Here is a 19,748-nt window from a genome sequence, read left to right as displayed (position 1 = left end):
GCCCCATTTACTTACCACCAAAGGATTAATGGGAAAACTGCCTAACACCAGTCAGCAACTATACTAGCCACTGTAATTGCTGTAATTGTGACGGTGGACCTCAGTTAGAGTCTCTGGTCCAGTATAATCTTTAGTTAGGCGCCATCACTTCAAGATGCTCACATTATGCTCCCCCCCCCCCCCGTTAACATCTTAAGGGCTTATATACACGAGCGTGTTAAACGTCTGTGGGACGGCCGTTGAAACAGCGCCCATCCCACGGACCTATGTAATTCAATGTGGCCGTTCATACAGCCGTTGTTTCAACGGACCGTGTGAAGGGTCCGTGCGAAAATAGGACATGTCCGTTCTTTTCGCGCATCACACATCCCTCCATAAACTCTCAACTATGGGGGGTGCGTGACATCACGTCCCGCAACGCTGAGCACGGATGCACCTCGGACGTGAAAAACTGCAGTTTTTTATGTCCGAGATGCGCAGCGCTCGTGTAAATAAGCCCTTATTGGTTTTGAAGGTTTTAAAAATGTTATTTGGAGCAGCTTTAAGCTACTGGAACTGGCAAAACCTACAGTACCTAACCCTTTATGACATCACACATCGCTATTCATCATGAGGTCATACTGTAGTGGATCTACTTATTATGAAACATGTCTGTCTCAATCTAGGTGGTCATATCAATAGGCATGATACACTTTATGATATGTGGACTCCTGAGAATCACATCCATCAGTGCATCTGATGGATATGAATAAGGAATTGCCCTCTTTTTTGCTGATACAAAAGCCTACACTCTTCTGGGAAGTTTTTGGAACATGACTGTTGAGCTTCAGCCATATGAACATAAGTGAGGCCGGACGCTGATACTGGGTGATAAGGCCAGGCTCCCAATTGGCATTCCAATTCATACCAAAGGTGTTCAAGGGGGTTGAGGTCAGGAATCTGTGAGGACCAGTCACATTCTCCTACACCAAACTTGGCAAAGAAATTACAATTGTCTGGAAGATTTCTTCCACCCAGATTCTTCCATGAAGTATGATCCTTCACACCACAGAACACGTGTCTACTACAGCTCAACGGTACAATGGAGGGTAACTCTTGACATTAGTTGTAGTCATCTCAGGCTTCTGTGCAGGCCCACCACCATGAGAACCAACAAAAACATTTTTTGTGCTTACCTTGCTTCAAGTGGCAACTAGAACTTAGGACAAACAATTTTGAAGTGCTACATCCTGCAGATCTGTTCTGTGTGGTCTACGGGTTTGGGACTGACTAGATATTGCTCCTTTATGTATCTACTTTAACATACCTTACGGGTGATGGCGGCAGCCCCAGCAGAGCAGAAAGATGGAGTAAAGGCCCATTTACACCGGCCGACACTCGGCTAGTGCAGTGATCGCCGATTAACGAGATATTGTTGATCGGCGCTCGTTTGCTCCTGTCACACGGAGCTATGGATGGGGACGAGCGGTCGTTACTCCGATCGCTCGTCCACATACATTATTATCATGTCGGCAGCGCGTCTCCCTGTTTACACACCAAGATGTGCTGCCGACAACGATAATATTTTACTTTTTTAAAAAGATACGACCAGCAGATAATCCAGCGTTTGCTCGTTCATCTGCTGATCGCTGCCCTGTTTACACAGGGAAATTATGGGCAACGAGCGTTCTATGAATGCTCGTCTGCCCGATAATCGTTCTGTGTAAAACCCCCTTAACTCCTTAGTTGTATACTTTATTTTATGTTCCTGTTGGCAATGGAAATGCCTGAAATCGCCAAAAGAACTAATCATAAGACACATTCACATAATGTTGAAGGTTCAGGGCAGGGTCGGCCTTACGTTAGATGTTGCCATGTGTGCCCCCTTCCCAATATTGTGTTTGCCATACAGTGTACAAATACCTATACCAAACATTGCCTAATTATAAGTACTATACTGTGCCATATGTTGGCCAAATAATACTTCTATACATTGCCTAAATAACAATGTTATACAAAGCAGCCCCCGCCATACACTGCAAAAATAATATACTGTACCCTGCCACACATCACCTAAGTAAATACCACCATATAGTGCTGAAATACCAAAATACGATACGACTCTTTGTCATGTGACCGATCCCGCTGTACTCCATGTACGAGCTGGAGCATTAGTACAGCGAGTACATAAAATACAGCGGAGTCGGTCACGTGACGAAGAGTCGTATCGTCATCAAAGAAAGCTGTGTAACTAAACTTCCGGTCCCCCGACAGCGCTATAAAAACCTATGAAAATGTGGAATGGGATTTTCTCTATTTTGGTGGCATATCAAGAGGTCTATATTTTGTAAAATTGTTCCAAATTTGTAAAGTAGCATGTACTGTAGATGTGGAGCCATGTTAGGGCCTATATTTAATGGCTTTTGAATACAATATATTTTTTAAGTTATCTACTCCTAGGGCGTACATTGTCTGTTGTATACATCTTTTTTCTTTATGATGTCCTGTGTAATGTCATGCCCATGGCCACAGGCCGTCAGGCTCACTCACCTCCTGATGGCCGCAGCCATGGATCTGCGAGCGCTGGCCCCAGTCTCCTCCTCAGGAGATGCCAGTGCTCACTTCCACTTACCTCGGCCGGGTCTTGTAGGGTGCACGCACGCTCGTGCCCGCTCTTAAAGCATGCCTCCCAACTTTTGAATTCGGAAAAGAGGGACATTTTTAAGCCACGCCCCTAACCACGACCAATATCCCGCATAACACATCAAATCACGGCCAGATCCTTCTTCAAATAACAAGATCATATTCTCAATGCGGATCTCTAGACTTACAAAAAAAAACTATGGATATCACCAATATTATGGATCAGGTTATATCGTCTTTATGTTACTTTTCCTAACTTGGGTATAACATTTGCTCATCACGGCGGCAGCAGCTGCAGGACAAACCAAAGGGCTGAGAACAATGAAAGTCAAGAGGGAGACCCTGTGGTGGATGACTTTTCAATTGACAGGTAGCAGAATTACATGATTGCAATTTTTTTCTCCAGTTCTGTAACTCTGCTACCGGTCAATGGAAAAATCATCCACCAGAGCCCCCTTTTAGATCGCTCCACACACAGCCCCCCTGTAGATAGCTCCAAACACAGCCCCCTGTAGATAGCTCCACGCACAGCCACCTGTAGATAGCGCCACACACACATGCCTGTAGATAGTTCCACACACAGCCCCCTGTAGATAGCGCCACACACAGCCCCCCTGTAGATAGCTCCACACACAGCCCCCCCTGTAGATAGCGCCACACACAGCCCCCTGTAGATAGCGCCACACACAGACCCCATGTAGATAGCGGCACACACAGCCCCCTGTAGATCTCTCCACACATAGCCCCCCTGTAGATAGCGCCACACACAGCCCCCGATGAGGTCAGATGACAGGTCAGGTGACTGGACTGGTCCACTCCCGGGCCGGCATCGATCCCAGTCAGAACACCGCCGCAAGACTTCTGCCTTCTGACGCTGACCGCTGCTGCAGTCGTCTGGCATGCAGGCCGCCTGTCAGCAGCGATCAGCTGTTTTGATATAGCTGCAGCGCCCAGCGGGACATTTTGCAGACCGCCCGGGACGGCGGGACAGCGGTGAGAAAACGGGACTGTGACGCCGGATCCGGGACGGTTGGGAGCTATGCAGCTGCAGCACCCAGCGGGACATTTTGCAGACCGCCCAGGACGGTTGGGAGCTATGCTTAAAAGGCCAGCGCACGCACCTGAGTTAAAGTCAAAATTAGCCCATGAGCACGCTGGACTATAAGAGGGGCCCAGCCCCTTCCTGCCTTGCCTGAGCTTTGTTGTCGTTATCCTATGTTCGTCTATGCAAATGGTCACCTAAGTGTCTTCCAGTTCCCAGTGTTCCCCGTTCCGGCTACCTGTAACCTGTATCCCGTGTTATCCTGGTCTAAAGTGTCGTGTGGTATTGGAGTTGTACTGGAGTCTACGCCTGCTCCGCTACACCAAGCCTGGTGCCTGCCTGCTGCCTAAAGTCCGTCTGAGCCTGTCTGCTACGGTCCGAGAGCTACCACAGGTACACCTATAGAACTATAGACTTCCTCCTGTGTTCTGCTGGCCAGCTGCCATACCATCAAGGCGGTATGGCCCTGTTGGTCCACGTACCCCACGTGACATATATGTAATTCACATCATTTCTTTGATTAACGTTTCTTTTATTATCCATATTATTTTGATTTACATTTTCTCAAAATGTTAAAACTCATAGGAATTAACTATGTAATTATTATTTGAGACTTTAACAATTTAGTACTACCTGCGAGTAGAACTGTTCATATATACTTTCTGATGTCTCAACTGTTTAATAAAGACATATTGAAACAGAAAAATCTATGAAAATCTCAGAATCAGCACAACAGTGGACCGGAATGTATACTAGCGAGTGAGTACCACTTTAAATGCCCATTATGGGAGTATAGACGTTAGTTCAGTGATTCCCCTAGGTTGCGTGTAGTCTCCAATTGCCACCACGGATTACTTGCAGTATACAAATGTTAGGTGCAGGATCATAAAACAGCATTCATTCAATACAGGTACACAGGTACGGCTCAGGGCAGTTAGTGATCGGATAACAAAGTCAATAAACAGTCCAAATCACATGCAAGCATAACAAACGATAATCAAACCTTCACTCTAAGGGTATGTTCACACGGCTTATTTTCGGCCGTTTTTCGGGCAGTAAATGGCCGAAAAACGGCCGAAAAATCGGAAGCAGAACACCTCCAAACATCTGCCCATTGATTTCAATAGGAAATGGCGTTTTTTTACGCAGCAGTTTTTCAAAACGGCCGCGTTAAAAAACGCCTGGGACAAAGAAGTGCATGTCACTTCTTGAGCCGTTTTTGGAGCCGTTTTTCATTGACTCTATAGAAAAACAGCTCCAAAAACGGTCGTAAAAAACACTGCAAAAGACGCTACTTAATTAAAAAAACGTCTGAATATCAGGAGCTGTTTTCTCTTGAAAACAGCTCTGTATTTTCAGACTTTTTTTTAGTAAACATGTGAACATACCCTTACAGGAACCTTATTTCTCAGGCAAGGTAAAGGAGAAATAGACAAGCAATAGACAGAACTATTTGGCATCCTTTTAGAGAACAGGTGCACATGCATGTAGCGGGCAAGATGTGACCGTGAGCAGTGTGGGAGGCCGCAGGGCATCGACAGCTGAGGCAATGAGTAGAAAGGCTGGCGTCGCGTTGCACATGGCATATTAAAAAATAACTTAAATTGAAGGAAGGCCAGTATGATAAATCTAGCCTGTCATGTCCGCCATTTTTTTTAATACACATTGGACTCTATGGTCCATTCCAGGTTTCTAGTGCTTTGTGCAAACCAGAATAATGTAATCTGCTTCGCTATTCTTTCCTGTTAAAAAAAATATAAAATTGTAAACCTGAGGAACCCATTATTAGTCAATGAGATCTGTCAGGATCCACTACACAACAGATCCAAAGTGTCCACCATGTCTCTAAGGGTCTGTTCACATGAACGTAAAAACGCCCGTAATTACGGGCCGTAACTACGGCACGTTTTTACGGGCCCATGGACTTCTATTGGCCACGGGTACCTCCCCGTATGCTTACGGGATGGTGACCGTGCCGTTGAAAAATATAGAACATGTCCTATTTCAGGCCATAATTACGGCACGGGCAGGCCCATAGAAGTCTATGGGGCTCCCATAATTACGGGTGACTACATGTGTGAACCCGTAATTACGGGAGCGTTGCTAGGCGACGTCAGTAAATAGTCACTGTCCAGGGTGCTGAAAGAGTTAAACGATCGGCAGTAACTCTTTCAGCACCCTGGACAGTGACTACCTATCACAATATAGATCAACCTGTAAAAAAAAAAAGACGTTCATACTTACCCAGAACTCCCTGCTTCTTCCTCCAGTCCGGTCTCCCGGGATGACGTTTCAGCCCATGTGACCGCTGCAGCCAGTCACAGGCCAATCACAGGCTGCAGCGGTCACATGGACTGCCACGTCATCCAGGGAGGTCGGGCTGGATGTCAAGAGAGGGACGCGTCACCAAGGCAACGGCCGGATAAGTATGAATTTCTTTTACTTTTACCTCGGAAAGGGCTGCCCCTTCTCTCTATCCTGCACTGATAGAGAGAAGGGACTGCCGATTAGTGCAGTTCAATTTTGCATCGAAAACGTGCCCGTAAATACGGGTGGAATACTGGTGACACCGGACCCGTATTTACGGGCACGGGTCCGTAAATACTGGTGCAATATGGGTCGAATACGTGTGACCAAGGACCCGTATTTATGCCAGTATTTGCGGGAGGACAAAAATAAGTTTGTGTGCATGAGGCCTAAGGGTCTGTTCACACTGATGACATGCCTTCCATTAACACATGAAGGGACACTTTAACCATAGGACAAATGGTGCTCTTGCACCGGGCCCCATGGAGCTTTATTTCTATGTGTGAGGGCAAAAAAGGGAGCATTATTACTGTGGATGGGGCACAAAGGGGGGCACTATTACTGTGTGGGGCATAAAAAAAGGCACTACTAATTTGTGGGTCACAAAAGGGGGCATTAATACTGTGTGCAGCAAAAAGGGAGCACTATTACAGTTCGGGTCACTATCTATCTGGCACTGTTGTTTTCAGGGGAACTATTCACCTAGAACTATTATTTTTGGGTCACTATCTGTTTGGCACTATTATTTTTGGGGTAACTGTAGCTGAGACATATATTTCTGTCCTTGGATTTTTTTCAATTGTTCCTATATTTATGAAGTACATTTTCGGGGGGAACTGTGCAATACAGCAGTTGCAGTAATGGTGGCAAATGGGCCAGCTGCAGGTAAATCATTGGAAGTAGCAGTAGTATGGGGAGTTTGTGTAGAGGATGGGGAACAGGTGGGGAGTGTGCTGGAAAAGCAAGGAGCCAAAGATGTCTGGCCAGCAAACTGAAGAGACAAGTCATGGCTGGAAGAAGTCATCATGGAGGTCTGGGCCGAACAGAGTAGAAAAGGGAAAGAGAAAAACTCCAATCTGAAAAGACGTCACCTGTGAGTCCAAACCTTTTTCATCAAAGTGTCAAAATTTTTTACTCTAAATAGATAAAATTCTTTATACTGTGCCCACCTAAAGTTCCACCTAAAGTTCCACCTAAAGTTCCGTAGGGTTGAAATTTAGTGGGATTTAATGGGGGGGTCATAAAATCTACCAGTTAACGCCCAAAAAAACACCCCCAGCGCCTGGGGGGCGGTGGGGTGGGCGGGGACAGCAAAATCTTAAATGTTACGGGGGGTCGAGTGGGGGCTCATTTGAAAGCTCTTTTCAATACAAAAACGATGCTGCGATTTTGAGACACAATTTTGTTTCGCTGAGATATTTAACGTTAAAGTGATCATCTTCATTATCGGCTACCGCCGGTGTTAGCATTAACCAAAATGTACTGTGCGGGTAAAACCCTAAATGTGTGTGGGCGCGTGTGTGTGTGTGAGCTTGGGAATGTCACATCAAGGTGACTTTAAATTACGTATTATTACAATCGGCCTCGGCGATACCAAATGGACCTTGTCTACGATTGTAACATGATTTCATGTGTAGACATTTCGGTAGTCGCTTGTTGTGCTCCACTCGAGACAGATGTATAAGGATTATCATGTACAGTGAGCAGATCATCTAAAGCTTTTTCATCATTACTCGCATGTTTGGGTATTTCGGATCTTGTTACGTCTTTAATTGAACCGGTTATTTCGAAACGATGAACTTTTAACAGTTGACAATGAAATTGGATCACGGATAGGATAAGTGGCATTGAATGAAGCCGTCACTTCTCAATAGGATCTTATTTTGTCTTCGCCATACCCTCTCATCATCAATAACGTGATGCTTTCCATTTCGGTCAAATGCATTTTGTGATATGACAATAGAAATGTACAAAAATGAAAATGACTCTCCGAAATAGCGCTCTCTGAAATTCACAAGCGACTACGGAAATGTGTACACATGAAATCCTGTTACAATCGTAGACAAGGTCCATTTTGTATCGCCGAGGCCGATTGTAATAATACTTACTTTAAAAACCTTGATGTGACATCCCAATCTCACACACACACGCACACGCGCCCACACACATTTAGGATTTTACCCACACGGTACATTTTGGTTAATGCTAACACCGGCGGTAGCCGATCATGAAGATGATAACTTTAAAGTTAAACATCTCAGTGAAAAAAAATCCTATCTCAAAATTGATTGCGCCATTGTTTTTGTATTGAAATTAGCTTTCAAATGAGCCCCCACTCAACCCCCCGTGCCATTTAAGATTTTACTTAACTCTTGCCCACCCCACCGCCCCCAAGGGAGTGGGGGTGGTTTTTTTTTGGGCGTTAACTGGTAGATTTTATGACCCCATTAAATCCCACTTTATTTCAACCCTCTACCTTGAGCCGTTCAAAAGTTATGAGGGTGTTCCGGAACTTTTGGTGGGCACTGTATGATGTTTATTTGACTGTGAAGACATCGGAAGACAATTTTCAACACTCAGAGGCGGGAGCCCACATGAAACCTTTACACTGTGCCCACCAATGAGTTAAAACTGCCATAATGGATGTGATGGATTTGTGTGGATTGTGTAATGGATCCTACCAGATCCTGAGGGATCACATCGACTTATAATGCGTCGGTCAGGTATTCTTTCTTTTTTACAGGAGAAACAGAACATAATGTCACCCTGACGGAAACCTGATTATTTTTCTTGCATCAATTTCCAGAATATACTGAAAATCGAAGTCTCTACTGTGACACCTATGACTTTTTCTCATGAACGTGTCCAATTAATTCTTCTAATTCCGTTTTTGCAGTGAAAAAATTTGTATTGTTTCTATAACAACAAAAACTCATGTGCAAAATGAATCCCCGCTGACCCGGAGACGAGTCTAATATATAACAAAAAACTAGCAAACCATAAAAGCAACGCAGTAACTTCTATCTTTGTGGCAAGGTGCGGATTATTTCTGTTGGCGGCGTGCAGGTCCAGCTGCTGGGTCTCACCCGTCACATTAGACTTTCCTCACTTCAGCATTTTTCACTTCCCACATTCAGCTCTTCGTTTTGGTAATAATAATATCACAAGGAAGTGGATCTGCTTAATCTCATTCAGGATCTCAGTGTAAATCATGCGGGATCAGCACTTTCCTGACAGCCAGAGCTGTATCCACCACAAGTGTTTTTACTGACATAGTAACCGACCTTCACTAATTTTACAGATTTTCTCCTAAAAATGTATTTTTATCTGATAACAACTATTTCTGTCTTGTCTCACTCACTCTGACTTCTAGATGTCAGAAGAGGCTGGACGCAGCTGCAGGCTTGAGGGAAGCCGACATGACCGTCCTGGTAGGGAAAGGGTTAATGTTAAGAGGTGAGGGAAAGGTGAAGAAGCTGAAGGAGGGACGGGGAGGAGCTAGGGGGGACGGGGGGGCCGTTACTGCGCTTCCCGCTGTTTCTCGGCATTGAGCCGGAAGCAGCGGGAGGAGTAGTACACAAGAAGCAAAGCTCCCCGTTGCCCGGCTTTTTAGTATGGCAGAGGCCCTGATTTTAGAGCGGCTGCGTGCCGCTGCTGTGCACCACGGTCCCGGATGGCTGGAGGAGACCGTGGCTGCATTAACGCGGATCCCGGACGCCGTTTCGCCACGTCGGGCACGGCGTTCGGGGTCTGTTGTAAGGGACAGGCTCCCCTCCCCCGGCCCCCCTACGAGCATGGCTATGGCGGCGGGGGGGGAGTCGGGAACAACCGCTCCTGCGCTGGGCAGGCAGAGAGCGGTAGCAGGGGTGACGGCGATGCAGGCTGTGTCGACCCGTCCCTCTCGGCGGTCCCGACCTCCAGAGCGCCTGAGTCCGGAGGTAGTCCCGCGGACACGGCGTCGCAGAGGGAGCCCGATCCCGGACGCTGCAGGCCAGGCAGCTGGGAGGACCGCCCCTTCCCAGGCCCTGCGTCCTGGCAGGAATCCCAGGCCGCGACGGGGTCCGGCGGTAAGCAGGGAGTCGCAGGCCGGGCTCCCTGTCACCCCTCCCCCATCAGATGGAAGATGTCAAGAGCAAGGTACGGCCGCCCCGCATGGTGATGTTCCGGCCAGGGGGCAGGCTTCGTCAGGATCGTCTAGACGGACGACTAGATCTGCAGCGACGTCGAGGCAACAGGTCCGGTCGGAAGTCTGGGTCCCGGCGGTCGGGCGGCAGGTTGCCGGCCCATCGGTCAGCGCGTCCTCATCCCCTTTCCGAAGAGGTCGTTGGGAGGGACAGTCGTCGGCGAGAGAAGAACTGGAGGAAGGTGAACTGGACGTCTATCGTCGAGGTCAGGATGGTCCGGCTGACGGGAACACAGCGCCTGTGCAGCCCGGTGAGTGTATAACTCCTTTATTGTCTTATCCAGCGATTTTTATGTCGGGTGTCGGCGGGGGGGCTGCTAGCATAGCATCGGGGGCCGGTAGTGGCGCGGGCGGACGCGACGGAGCGGGTTTGGCAGATTTAGTGGGTTGCTTACGGGAGCTGGTGGGGCGCCTGGATAGGGCCGCGGCGCCGGTAGTAACGGAAGTGTCCCCTGCGGTAGTTTGGGAAGGCCCCAGGGAAGTGGGATCGTTGCAGGCGCGTCCTGTGGTGGCGGTTAGAGAGGCGGTCGCGGTGTCGGTGCAGACTGAGGCACAGAAGGACGGCGATCGAGTGCGCATGGACGATCGTGCTCGGGGGGAGGTGTATGTTTGTTTTGAGGGTCCGTTGGGGGCGCATTTAAAGCAGGAGGTGCGTGATCGGATCTGGAAAGATGAATATGTTGAAATTTTTTCTCTCTTGCCGCTGGCTAAATTCAATTTGGATAAGAGCAAGCGGGATGAGAGTAAAAAGGACGAGGAGGAACGGCGGCGGTATAGGCTTATCCCGCAGACGTTCGTTAATTGGTCGCAGGCGTTCGCCATATTGGCTAGTGTGATAGGGGAAAAGGCGCCGGAAAATTGTTCGGCGTTATTTTGTTATTTTGATGCTATTGGGGAGGCTCATAGGGCTTATGGGGGTCAGGCGTGGCTGCGATATGATGAGCAATTCCGTCAGCGGAAGGCGGTTCGGCCGGCGATTCGGTGGGACCAGAAGGATATTGCTCTCTGGTTACGGGTTACGGTTCCGGTTAGGCAGCCCTTTCCCGGGAGCGGTGGCCAGGGAGGCCAGACTAGTCAGAGTGGACCAAGCGGCGGGGGAAAGGCGGGGTTTTGCTGGCAATTCAATGAAGGCCAGTGTAAGTTCGGGGCCACGTGCAAGTTCAAGCACGTGTGCTCCGAGTGTAATGGTGCATCACACGGGGCGGCAAAATGTCTGCGTAAAAAGAGGTCCGGGAACCAGCACGGGGCTGGTCAAGGGGGTGTCGCCGGTGAGGGTGGAAAGGATGGCCCCTTATCTAAATGAGTATCCGGATAGGGCGGCGGCTAAGTTGCTTTATGAAGGGTTTAGTGTTGGTTTTGTTATTCCTCCGCCTCCTTATGAGGTTCCGGTTACGCGGAGAAATTTAAAATCGGCTTACGTGCATGCGGAAGTCGTGTCGGAAAAGTTGTTAAAAGAAGTTTCGTTGGGGCGTATGTCGGGGCCATTTGTGGAGTCGCCGGTGAAAGATTTAGTTGTGTCCCCTTTGGGTATTGTCCCTAAACGCGAGCCCGGAAAGTTTCGTTTGATTCAACATTTATCGTATCCCAAAGGTTCGTCGGTAAACGACGGGATTGATCACGAGTTGTGTTCCGTAGTTTATACCTCATTCGATAAGGCGGTGGGGTTAGTGCGGGCTGCGGGTCCGGGGGCGCTGCTAGCAAAAACCGACATCGAGGCGGCGTTCAGGTTGTTGCCGGTGCATCCAGAAAGCCAACGGCTGTTGGGCTGTTTTTGGAATGGGGCCTTTTACGTGGATCGGTGCCTTCCGATGGGGTGTTCTCTTTCTTGTGCATACTTCGAGGCGTTTAGTAGCTTCGTGGAGTGGGTAACGAGGGGAGTATCCGGGGTCGATTCATTGATCCATTACTTAGATGATTTTTTGTGCGTTGGCCCGGGGGGTTCGCCGGTTTGCGGTAACTTGCTTCATGCCCTGCAGAAGGTGGCGAGGGATTTTGGGATCCCTTTGGCGCCGGAAAAAACGGAGGGCCCGGTAGCGACGATTTGTTTCTTGGGAATCGAAATTGACTCGGTGGCAATGGAGTGTCGGCTCCCGGCGGATAAGCTGGGTGCTTTGAGGCTGGAGGTGCGACGGGCTTGTAGAAGGAAGAAAATGTCGTTGAGGGAGCTTCAGTCGCTGCTGGGGAAGTTGAATTTCGCCTGCCGGATTATGCCGATGGGGAGGGTGTTTGGTAGAAGGTTGGCGGCGGCAACGGCGGGAGTGCGGGCGCCGCATCATTTTGTGAGGCTCAAGGAGGAGCACCGAGCTGATCTTCAGGTTTGGGATGACTTCTTGGGCCAGTACAATGGTCGCTCGCTATGGATGGCCCCAGCGCAGGATACGAGTGATCTGAATATTTTCACGGATGCGGCTGGGGCGGGTGGCTTTGGAGCTTACGGGGGAGGTCCGTGGTGCGCAGGTCAATGGCCGGCTAGCTGGGTGTCCAGTGGATTGACGCGGAATCTGGCCCTGCTCGAGCTGTTTCCCATCGTGGTGGCGGCTACCATTTGGGGGGACAGGCTCAGGGATAAGAAGGTCCGTTTTTACTGCGACAACATGGGTGTGGTGCTTGCCATTAATAACATCACGGCGTCCTCTCCTCCGGTAGTTCAATTGTTGCGACATTTAGTGTTGGTGTGTTTGTCGCTGAACGCGTGGGTGGTGGCGGTGCATGTCCCGGGTGTACGGAATTGTGTTGCTGATGCTCTTTCTCGCTCGCAGTGGGACCGGTTTCGGCAATTGGCTCCGGGAGCGGAACGTATTGGTTTGGCGTGTCCGGATCATCTATGGGATCTGGTATCGGTCCCGTAGAGCAGCTGTTACAAAGGTCTTTGGCGGGCACGACGTGGAGGGCTTATGCTGCTTGTTGGTGGCACTTTTGTATTGGTTAGGGGATGCCTGGGAGGCGGGGTTTTCAGTAGCGAAGGTGAACCGGTTTATATCCGCGGTGGCGTTTGGGCTTAAGTTGCGGGGCTTGCGGGATGTATCGAAGGAATTTCTGGTATCGCAGGCTTTGAAGGGGTTGCGCAGAGGTAGGGTGGAGGCGGATAGTAGAAGGCCGGTGTCGTTTGCTTTGCTGGGCTTGTTGGGTGGTTCATTGGCATCGGTATGTCGTTCTTCAGATGAAATGGATTTGTTTCGGTTGGCTTTCTCGTTGGCGTTCTTCGGAGCATTTAGAATAGGTGAGTTGGTGTCGCCAAGTACTAAACAGGCAGGGGGGCTGAGATCTGGGGAGGTGAGCCTTTTTGCAGATCGGTTGGAGGTATGGTTGCGTAGATCAAAAACTGACCAATTAGGGAAGGGAAAACTGATAGTTTTGTTCGCTCTCCCGGGGTCGGTCATGTGCCCAGTAGAGTGCATGCGTGGTTTTACAAAAAACAGGGGGTCTCCAGATTTGCCTTTGTTATGTCATGTGGACGGGTCGTTCTTGTCCAGGTTTCAGTTTGGAGCTGTTTTTAAAAAATGTTTGACGGCGGTTGGGGTTGCAGCAGGCTCATATTCATCTCATTCCTTCCGGATTGGCGCAGCAACGGAAGCAGGGCGCTGGGGGTTGGATGATGAGGGGGTGAGGCGTATTGGTCGTTGGGAGTCTAAAAGGTTTAAGTCCTATGTCCGCCCCCATATGTTGTAATTTTGTTGTTTATGCTTGCAAATGTATATGGTGGTGCCTAACTGTGTTTTCCGTTTCAGATTCGCCTCCTTGTCTGGTGTGGTTGATGGGTCATTCGTACGTGCACTGGGGGGCTTTGAGGGCGGACGTCCGCCCGGATGGTCGCCAGTTGCGCATTCCGCGACAGGATGCGGTTGTGCATTGGCTGGGGTTTAGAGGTATGTCGTGGAACAGGGTGTTGGCGGAATTCCAGACATATGTGCGGCTTGATAGGGTTCCGGAGGTTTTAGTGTTGCACGTGGGTGGGAATGACTTAGGAGGCCGCCCTTTTCGTGAGTTGGTGCGGGATATCAAACATGATTTGTTGTGTTTGTGGGTATCTTATCCCAAGTTGGTGGTAGTGTGGTCGGACATAGTCCCAAGGAAGCATTGGCGGTTAGCTAGATCGGTGGAGAGAGTCAATAAGGCTCGGATAAAAGTTAACCGGGCGGTGTCCCGTTTTGTGGCAAAGAACGGGGGCATTTGCGTGAGGCATAGGGATTTGGAGTCAGGATTGGGGAATTTCTGGAGGAGTGACGGGGTTCATCTGACCGAGGTTGGCATTGATATTTGGAGCTTGGCTATAGCAGAAGGCATAGAAAGGGCGGTGGTGGTGTGGAGGAACTCACAGGCTTAAGGTGGTCAAGGCCTGTTTCGCGGTGGCGGGGGGAGTCCTTGAGGCCAGTCAGTACAAAATGGTGGGGGGGTCGCATCGGGGGTATGCGTCCCCCAAAAAAGGTACATGGTTGAAGACTTCATCGGGTGTTATCCCTTTGAAGTGGTCTTCTGGTAGAAGGTATGTCACTTGAAGGCTTCATCGGGTGTTATCCCTTTGAAGTGGACTTCTAGTGGTCGGTATATCACTTGAGGGCTTCAACGGGTGTTATCCCCTTGAAGTGGACTTCTAGTGGGTGGAGCCATCTGCAGAGGTGAACGGTGCTTCCGAGCTGGTTTACGGCTGGAGGTAATTAGTGGTTTGCAGATGGCTAATTCGGTGTGTTCTTGAAAGGAACATCTGAAGGGGCTTCAAGGACTTCCTCTGCTCGGGTTAATGTTAACGTTTAATGGTTATTTATGATTCTGACCCATGTTGGGTCATGTGAATTATTAGGAGGAATTCTCTGGTGGATTCCTAACTAGTTATCCGAATGTTTCGGATTTAAATTGTTTTTATAAAACTGTGAAATTAATAAACGGCTGCTGTGGCCATTTCACATCCAACCTCGGTGTCATGTGTCGTTACTAAATGGGGGTGGGGGATAGTATGGTTTAAGGTTAACACACGACTCTACCTAGGCAGGTCAAGAAGAGGCTGGACGCAGCTGCAGGCTTGAGGGAAGCCGACATGACCGTCCTGGTAGGGAAAGGGTTAATGTTAAGAGGTGAGGGAAAGGTGAAGAAGCTGAAGGAGGGACGGGGAGGAGCTAGGGGGGACGGGGGGGCCGTTACTGCGCTTCCCGCTGTTTCTCGGCATTGAGCCGGAAGCAGCGGGAGGAGTAGTACACAAGAAGCAAAGCTCCCACCCTCCCACCCTTGTTTTGTTACTCCTTAGGTCTTCTGTACGTCCGTATATGAGCGTTGTGTTTTATTTTGTGTGTTTATTTAACATGTTTTTCTTTTTTCCGGAGTAGGTTCTGTTGTCATGGCAGCTGGCGGGGGGAGTCCTTGAGGCCAGTCAGTACAAAATGGTGGGGGGGTCGCATCGGGGGTATGCGTCCCCCAAAAAAGGTACATGGTTGAAGACTTCATCGGGTGTTATCCCTTTGAAGTGGTCTTCTGGTAGAAGGTATGTCACTTGAAGGCTTCATCGGGTGTTATCCCTTTGAAGTGGACTTCTAGTGGTCGGTATATCACTTGAGGGCTTCAACGGGTGTTATCCCCTTGAAGTGGACTTCTAGTGGGTGGAGCCATCTGCAGAGGTGAACGGTGCTTCCGAGCTGGTTTACGGCTGGAGGTAATTAGTGGTTTGCAGATGGCTAATTCGGTGTGTTCTTGAAAGGAACATCTGAAGGGGCTTCAAGGACTTCCTCTGCTCGGGTTAATGTTAACGTTTAATGGTTATTTATGATTCTGACCCATGTTGGGTCATGTGAATTATTAGGAGGAATTCTCTGGTGGATTCCTAACTAGTTATCCGAATGTTTCGGATTTAAATTGTTTTTATAAAACTGTGAAATTAATAAACGGCTGCTGTGGCCATTTCACATCCAACCTCGGTGTCATGTGTCGTTACTAAATGGGGGTGGGGGATAGTATGGTTTAAGGTTAACACACGACTCTACCTAGGCAGGTCATGCACACACTGCCTATAAAAAGTCATTAAAACCTTTGTCATGTTTTTTTCTGTGTAACACTGGAATTCAATGAATCTATTAAGGATTTTTTTTATGTTGATTTGTTTTATTTGCTTTTATTTCCTTATTCTATTTGCTTTTACTAGATTTTTTTTCGCCAAAATTTTTTAAAGAAAGAAGAAATTTTGGTCAATTTTGAAATTACTGATTGAGGGTACCAGAGAGTACTGAACAACCCCCTTAAGGGCACATTCACACGTGGCGGAATTGCTGTTGAATTCCGCTGTGGACAGTCCGCAGTGGAATTCTGCAGCAGCTGTTTTTTTACATTTGTTTCTATACATTTTTAAGAAAGTTAGTTCAGACGTTGCAGAAAATAACTGTGCGGAAATCAGGCTGCAGTACAGAATTTCCCCTCCGCAACATGCTCATTCCATTGCGGAGAAGAAGCGGAATTTCACTGCGGATTTCAGCCTTTGCAATGCAAAAACTGAAATCTGTGGTAAGTCCGCTGTGATAGCCACAACGTCTGAATTACCTGTCAAATATGCAAATGTTGCTGCAGATTCTTTGCATATTTGCAGCGGAAAAATTCCGCCTCGTCTGAACGTGCCCTTAGTGTTCAGGGTTGTAAACTATAAGGGTATGTGCACACACACTATTTACGTCCGTAATTGACGGACGTAATTCGGCCGGAAGACCCGGACCGAACACACTGCAGGGGGCCGGGCTCCTAGCATCATAGTTATGTACGATGCTAGGAGTCCCTGCCTCTCTGCAGGACAACTGTCCCGTACTGAAAACATGATTACAGTACGGGACAGTTGTCCTGCAGCGAGGCAGGGACTCCTAGCATCGTACATAAGTAAGAAGAGGCTGGACGCAGCTGCAGGCTTAAGGGAAGCCGACATGACCGTCCTGGTAGGGAAAGGGTTAATGTTACGAGGTCAGGGAAAGTTGAAGGAGCTGAAGGAGGGACGGGGAGGAGTTAAGGGGGGCGGGGGGGGCCGTTGCTGTGCTTCCTGCTGTTTCTCGGCATTGAGCCGGAAGCAGCGGGAGGAGTAACACACAGTAAGCAAAGCTCCCCGTTGCCTGGCTCTTTAGTAATGGCAGAGGCCCTGATTTTAGAGCGGCTGCGTGCCGCTGCTGTGCACCACGGTCCCGGATGGCTGGAGGAGACCGTGGCTGCATTAACGCGGATCCCGGACGCCGTTTCGCCACGCCGGGCACGGCGTTCGGGGTCTGTTGTAAGGGACAGGCTCCCCTCCCCCGGCCCCCTTACGAGCATGGCTATGGCGGCGGGGGGGGAGTCGGCAACAACCGCTCCTGCGCTGGGCAGGCAGAGAGCGGTGCCAGGGGTGACGGCGATGCGGGCTGTGTCGACCCGTCCCTCTCGGCGGTCCCGACCTCCAGAGCGCCTTAGTCGGGAGGTAGTCCCGCGGACACGGCGTCGCAGAGGGAGCCCGATCCCGGACGCTGCAGGCCAGGCAGCTGGGAGGACCGCCCCTTCCCAGGCCCTGCGTCCTGGCAGGAATCCCAGGCCGCGACGGGGTCCGGCGGTAAGCAGGGAGTCGCAGGCTGGGCTCCCTGTCACCCCTCCCCCATCAGATGGAAGATGTCGAGAGCAAGGTACGGCCGCCCCGCATGGTGATGTTCCGGCCAGGGGGCAGGCTTCGTCAGGATCGTCTAGACGGACGACTAGATCTGCAGCGACGTCGAGGCAACAGGTCCGGTCAGAAGTCTGGGTCCCGGCGGTCGGGCGGCAGGTTGCCGGCCCATCGGTCAGCGCGTCCTCATCCCCTTTCCGAAGATGTCGTTGGGAGGGACAGTCGTCGGCGAGAGAAGAACTGGAGGAAGGTGAACTGGACGTCTATCGTCGAGGTCAGGATGGTCCGGCTGACGGGAACACAGCGCCTGTGCAGCCCGGTGAGTGTATAACTCCATTATTGTCTTATCCAGCGATTTTTATGTCGGGTGTCGGCGGGGGGGCTGCTAGCATAGCATCGGGGGCCGGTAGTGGCGCGGGCGGACGCGACGGAGCGGGTTTGGCAGATTTAGTGGGTTGCTTACGGGAGCTGGTGGGGCGCTTTGATAGGGCCGCGGCGCCGGTAGTAACGGAAGTGTCCCCTGCGGTAGTTTGGGAAGGCCCCAGGGACGTGGGATCGTTGCAGGCGCGTCCTGTGGTGGCGGTTAGAGAGGCGGTCGCGGTGTCGGTGCAGACTGAGGCACAGAAGGACGGCGATCGAGTGCGCATGGACGATCGTGCTCGGGGGGAGGTGTATGTTTGTTTTGAGGGTCCGTTGGGGGCGCATTTAAAGCAGGAGGTGCGTGATCGGATCTGGAAAGATGAATACGTTGAAATTTTTTCTCTCTTGCCGCTGGCTAAATTCAATTTGGATAAGGGCAAGCGGGATGAGAGTAAAAAGGACGAGGAGGAACGGCGGCGGTATAGGCTTATCCCGCAGACGTTCGTTAATTGGTCGCAGGCGTTCGCCATATTGGCTAGTGTGATAGGGGAAAAGGCGCCGGAAAATTGTTCGGCGTTATTTTGTTATTTTGATGCTATTGGGGAGGCTCATAGGGCGTATGGGGGTCAGGCGTGGCTGCGATATGATGAGCAATTCCGTCAGCGGAAGGCGGTTCGGCCGGCGATTCGGTGGGACCAGAAGGATATTGCTCTCTGGTTACGGGTTACGGCTCCGGTTAGGCAGCCCTTTCCCGGGAGCGGTGGCCAGGGAGGCCAGTCTAGTCAGAGTGGACCAAGCGTCGGGGGAAAGGCGGGGTTTTGCTGGCAATTCAATGAAGGCCAGTGCAAGTTTGGGGCCACGTGCAAGTTCAAGCACGTGTGCTCCGAGTGTAATGGTGCATCACACGGGGCGGCAAAATGTCTGCGAAAAAAGAGGTCCGGGAACCAGCACGGGGCTGGTCAAGGGGGTGTCGCCGGTGAGGGTGGAAAGGATGGCCCTTTATCTAAATGAGTATCCGGATAGGGCGGCAGCTAGGTTGCTTTATGAAGGGTTTAGTGTTGGTTTTGTTATTCCTCCGCCTCCTTATGAGGTTCCGGTTACGGGGAGAAATTTAAAATCGGCTTACTTGCATGTGGAAGTCGTGTCGGAAAAGTTGTTAAAAGAAGTTTCGTTGGGGCGCATGTCGGGGCCATTTGTGGAGTCGCCGGTGAGAGATTTAGTTTTGTCCCCTTTGGGTATTGTCCCTAAACGCGAGCCCGGAAAGTTTCGTTTGATTCAACATTTATCGTATCCCAAAGGTTCGTCGGTAAATGACGGGATTGATCACGAGTTGTGCTCCGTAGTTTATACCTCATTCGATAAGGCGGTGGGGTTAGTGCGGGCTGCGGGTCCTGGGGCGCTGCTAGCAAAAACTGACATCGAGGCGGCGTTCAGGTTGTTGCCGGTCCATACAGAAAGCAACGGCTGTTGGGTTGTTTTTGGAATGGGGCCTTTTACGTGGATCAGTGCCTTCCGATGGGGTGTTCCCTTTCTTGTGCATACTTCGAGGCGTTTAGTAGCTTCGTGGAGTGGGTAAAGAGGGGAGTATCCGGGGTCGACTCGTTGATCCATTACTTAGATGATTTGTTATGCGTTGGCCCGGGGGG

This window comes from Rhinoderma darwinii, chromosome 2, assembly GCF_050947455.1.
Source record: "Rhinoderma darwinii isolate aRhiDar2 chromosome 2, aRhiDar2.hap1, whole genome shotgun sequence".
NCBI classification, from domain to species: Eukaryota; Metazoa; Chordata; class Amphibia; order Anura; family Rhinodermatidae; genus Rhinoderma; species Rhinoderma darwinii.
This window is presented reverse-complemented; position numbering follows the sequence as displayed.